Source organism: Apium graveolens, chromosome 7, assembly GCF_009905375.1.
Source record: "Apium graveolens cultivar Ventura chromosome 7, ASM990537v1, whole genome shotgun sequence".
NCBI lineage: Eukaryota > Viridiplantae > Streptophyta > Magnoliopsida > Apiales > Apiaceae > Apium > Apium graveolens.
In genome coordinates, this window is record NC_133653.1 from 40,554,710 (window position 1) to 40,560,712 (window position 6,003).

Below are 6,003 nucleotides of genomic sequence, written 5' to 3' on the forward strand. Positions count from 1 at the left end.
CTCTTCTGGCGGCCAGATTCCCCCTCCTTGGGCCTATTGACATTATTAATAGCCTCACAAGCTGAAAGGAAAAGTAGAAGGAATATTAAAATCCAGAAAAAAAAGTGCGATTAAAGAGAAGGAAAAATAATTACGCAGGTATAAATTTACCCTTATCACTGGCCTGGGAGAGACCAACTTTCTTCAAGGAAAACTCCTCTAAAAGGGTCCAGGTGTCTGTTTTCCCATCATCTGAAATTAAGGCTTGGTAGGCCACCTCCTCCTCATCAGTTAATCTGATGCTACCAGGACTACCATCTGATACTTTGCAAAATGGCCTACGGAAGAGTGTGGCCCAATCACCCCCAGCCCAGGTCAGCCTGACAAACTCATCCCTCCATTTAGGGTTGTTCTCGACTATAGAGTTACTATCAAAGATATGGGGAATTTTGGGCCGTTGGCGAATTAAAACCCAGCCTGGCTGACTCATGGAACTATTATAGAATTGGAAAACTTTCCTAAAGACAGCTACGGAAAGAGGGAAGCTATTCCTGAGACAAAGGACCATAAAACAGATAATGTTCCTCCAGGTGTTAGGAGGGAGTTGACAAGGGTTGATTCGTACATCGGCTAGTAAACGAGGAATAAATTCATGGAATGGGAACCTAAGACCTGCGGTCAGGGCTCCTCGATAAATGAACAGGGTATCCCCCTCCCAATTACAAGTCCTATCCCCAGGGTGGCTGGAGTGATCCTAAGGTGGGGTGGAAGTCTGTACAAGGTGTTCATAGACTCTATCCTACCATCTAACTCATGAAAAGTGTTACCATGATTATACGAATCTAACTCAGATAGAGAAGGATATTCATCACCTCTCGAGTTAATCATATCAATGAGGGAAATATATGGAGATTGAATTTGAATGTTTGTACCTCTTTTAGAGACATTCATCTTCTGCAAACGAGCCAGGTCACGGTCCGCCATTGATATGCTTCGGTTGAAGGCTTGAAACCCAGAAATACTTGAAAATGGTGGAGCTGCGGTGGCTTTGGTAGCCGGAAATCGCCTTCTCAAAGGGAGAACTCTAGAGAAAATTGTGAGAGAAAATGAGAAGTGGGAAGTGAAGTGAGGGTTCTCACTCCACACTACACTTATATAGGCGAAAATCTCGGAATACGAGGCGTTTTTAGGCCCATTTAGCCAGGCCCAACCTAGAGGCCCATCTACAAGAAGTATCAGGAACAATCTAGAAGCTCCTGTGGAATTTAAAAAGTCAAAAATCGACCAGAACCTTAATATGGTTCGATCAGAGTCCTGATCGATGCAAAAGAGGATCCTGATCAATATCTTATTCGAACAGGAGGGAAGAAATCCCCTAAGATCGATTAGAGTCCTGATCGACACAGAAGAGAGTCCTGATCGATATCTTATTCGAACAGGAGGGAAGAAATCCCCTAAGATCGATCGGAGTCCTGATCGACACAGAAGAGAGTCCTGATCGATATCTTATTCGAACAGGAGGGAAGAAATCCCCTAAGATCGATCAGAGTCCTGATCGACACAGAAGAGAGTCTTGATCGATATCTTATTCGAACAGGAGGGAAGAAATCCCCTAAGATCGATCAGAGTCCTGATCGATGGAGAAGAGAGTCCTGATCGATATTCCATTCGATCAGAATGGTCGAGAGCCATTTAATTCGATCAGAGTCCTAATCGAAATCGATCAGGAATCCTGGTCGATTAAGCCCGTGTAGCAATCGACTAGGGTGTCACTTTGAAGGCCAATTCGGTCAGAATCCTGATCGAAATCGATCAGGAATCCTGTCGACCAGAGTGTAAGATCCTGAGCTAATTCGATCAGGATCCTGATCGATTTTGTCTACATCCTGATCGATTTTGAATGCATTCTGATCGATTTTAAGCCAGAAAATTAAGGATAAGTCCCGGGAAATTAGGGAAAAATCCAGAAAATTAAGGATAAGTCCCGGGAAATTAGGGAAAAATCCAGGAAATTAAGGATAAGTCCCAGGAAATTAGGGAAAAATCCAGAAAATTAAGGATAAGTCCCGGGAAATTAGGGAAAAATCCAGAAAATTAAGGATAAGTCCCGGGAAATTAGGGAAAAATCCAGAAAATTAAGGATAAGTCCCGGGAAATTAGGGAAATATCCAGAAAATTAAGGATAAGTCCCGGGAAATTAGGGAAAAATCCAGAAAATTAAGGATAAGACTCGGGAAATTAGGGAAAAATCCAGAAAATTAGGGTAAAATCCCAAAAAATAAGGGAAAAATCCCAGAAAATTAGGGAAAAATCCAGAAAATAAGGGAAAAATCCCGGAAATAAGGGAAAACTTCCTGGAAATTAAGATAATTCCTGAATAAAAGGAAAAATTCATTGTAAATGTGTAGGTCGCTCCACACTTTACGGAAAAACGAAACCCTGTAAGGGAACAAATAGACTTAACTTCTGCGAAACCTAATCAATGTTTCCCAAAAGTTGGGGGGCAAATGATAGGGATAAATAAATTATGATTGTATAATTAAATACTGCATTAATTGTATAAGCTGTGGGCTGCTAGGCCCAATAAAAAGATATATGACACTCAGACCAGAAAGGTTAAGCCTGATGGACCAGATCAGGCCTGATGGAATAAAAAAGGCCCAAAAGCCCTAATTATTAATTAATTTCGTAATTAATTAATAAGGGAAAAATCAGCTATTGAGAAGAGTCCCGATAAGGATATAAATCCTTATAGATTAGCCTTAAGGGGACCTAAAAGGATAAGGAATCAGCTTCCTACTTCCTAGGACTCCTAAGTCTATCCTAATTCAGAGGCTTGTCCACCAAGTCTCCTATACCAAGTCCAATTCAAGGACTCCCACATCTATATAAGGGGCCTCATCCCACAAATCAGAACTACGTTTTTTGGCTTGATTCTCTAATTCACAGAGATACGTAGGCATCTCGTAAAGGCAGAATTAAGCTACGATACACGAGAGCAGCCATTAAAGGCCTTGAGCTCCCGAATCTTAGTAATAAATACAGCAAATAATAACCTTCATTTTTTATCCACAACAACTATCACACTCCTTCAAGAAACTTTTAAAATTGAGGCTTAAGTATTCTCCTCCACGATCTGATCGTAGAACTTTTATACTTTCCTCTTTTTGCTTTTCTACTTCGACTTTAAATTCCTTGAACACTTCAAAAGAATCGGATTTGTTCTTCATAAAACATACATATCCATATCTACTAAAATCATCAGTAAACATTATGAAGTAGTATAAGCCACCCCTTGCCATCATACGCATTCGACCACATGCATCATTATGTAAAAGTCCTAATCGTTCGGTGGCCCTTTCACCTGATCAGGTAAAAGAAGCTTTAGTCATTTTTCCAATGAGACAAAGTTCGCATCTTCCATATGATTCAAAATCAAACTTGTCACACCCCCAACTTTAACAGCAAAATAAGTATATCTCTTACATCATTTTAATGAGGAATACATAACCAAATCCAAGATCTTACAGTTTAGGGTTTGGAACAGCCCAACACTACCAACTATTACATCTGATTATAAATACCGAGTCCTCACACAACTATTATTACTTATTCTACCTGAGCTCGAACATAAGCATCAGCATCACAGGTCTTACGGGCAGTCTGCTTGAATCTAACCATAGCTGCTGGCTGTAATATCAGGGTAAAGCAAGAAGTGAGCCAAATGCTCAACAAGTGCTAACAACACAACACAAAACATAAATCGAGATATACTTTTAAGAATGCCAATGGAAAGACATAACTAATGATAACGAGAGATAAAACTATATGAGATGGCATCATTTTGCTTGTATCAAAACAATTTTAAAAATCATGTCTTAATCAAAATCATTTTATGACGCTACGGATTACACCCGGTGATCAGCCGCGAAGTAATCCCGAACCTCGCTGGGTTCTAAAACATTAACGGTAATCCCTAGGCAACTTTTAAGCCTAATATAAGTGTGGAAAGGACTCGCGTCTCAGTCCAGATCCACTAATCAAGAAAACATTTATCCCCCTTTGGGACTGAAAACCCATATTTTATTTATTTCGAAAGCTGATGCCGAATTGTAACAAAATCTCTTTTAACAGAACACATTTTATTAAGGGAATATAGATCAACTCGAAACACGGGAAATATGGTACTAAATCTCAGGGCCATGATTCACAGATAACCAAAAGGTTTTCATATGTCAGAACTTGGACAGGAAAAATATGGTGAGACTAATGGATAATATGAAGGGGTAATGCCAAACTGGGCTTAAAGCAATGATTTCTCGTCAAGGTACAGGTGTTGGATCATTAAGAAGATAAGCTTCACGAATACTATGGGTGTTAAGGTAATGATCTCTAGCTCAGGATGAATGTATATATCAGAATTATCAAGCTTTAGGATAGGAAAGAGGGTATCAATCAATGAGGAATCATGTTGGTAAGTTTCTGACTGTCAAAGTTCAAGGTAAGGTTCTATAGGGGTTCAAGAATCAGGATGAGATATCAATACTTAGGAATCATCATCATGTTAATCAAAAGGATCAATCAAGTAATATAACAACTCTTTATTTTATCATGGCATTTAACTATCATGAAAAGACTTTTGAACTACTTGCAATACATACTTGAGGGTTCATGGCATCTCTATGTAATTCAAAGATAATCGAGAGATACGCTTGATTTAAACATATCAAAATGACTCAGGATAATTCCATCGATGAATATGAACTGTTTATAGTAAATATGAAGGTCAAGTTGAATCACTTGCCTTGAGATAGGCTGGTCTGGTCTGACTGGTAGGAGCAACTGGAGCTTCACTCGACTTTTATGGAAAGTTTTCCCTCGTCTCGAGATCCTACATAAATAATAATAATCTTCATTATAATATATTCTTACCATCTCAACCTATTTACAACCCGAAATTAAACATGGATGGCACTTAGGCCTATATGCACTTAATTTATATCCACCTTTATATTTCAAAAGTACACACGTAGCCACATAATCACATATCATATATTAATACCAAATAACACCATAATGCAACACTAGGCTTGGATGATCTCGACTCACAACTTAAGTCACTTGGTCGCTAAACTAGACAAGATCTTCAAATTTTGGTTTCCTAACTCGATGTGCCTTTCCTAAATTATCCAAAACCTATTGACCCTCACTTGTGCCTTTTGCTCTACTGACCTTATACTATCTTACAACTATGGTGGTCGACCTAATACTCACTTCTAAGTGTTCTAAAACTATGTGATAAGTGAAAGTGCTCACTGGTGCAAATTTCAGAATGACAACTATGGTTTCTTGAGTACATTAGACACTCTTAAACTACAAGTTTTCCTTCAAAACTTTTACACAAGACTCTCCTGACCTAAGGGCATCTCAAAAACTTGATGTGGCTCAAGGGCCTGGCTTGGGCCTTCTTGGGCCTAAGCTAAAAGTCCAAGGTTCCCCTGTTTTTCTGGGCAGAAAATGCCCTGACTTGAATTAACTTGTGACACATGGTTCTAACTCATATCCTGTGAAATATGGTTGGAAACACTTCTCTGACACTCCCTCTAACTAAGGCCCAATTGGGCCTAATGAGGGCCTACCCATGACATGGTCAAATCTCCCTATTTCTAAGTTGCAACAAAACTGTCCCCTGCTGGACAGATTTTGTTATTCTACTTGTGCACCTAACCAAATGACATGCAAACCTCCAACCAACTCCTAAAACCTTTTATATACTCCCAATACTAACTTCTGGTAGCCTGGGCCTCAAAGTGCACACCAATGACATGGTCAAAACTCACTCTAAACCTCAGGGTGCTATACTGATTTTTCTGCAGAAACTATAACTCTCATTTTCCAAGGTTTTGACTTGACAAACTCAACTAACAACAACTCAATACTTAAACCAAGACTTATACATGGTATTATACTGAACTAACTCCCTTATTCTCAAAATAAACTTGGTGAGATCATCCTTACCTAAGG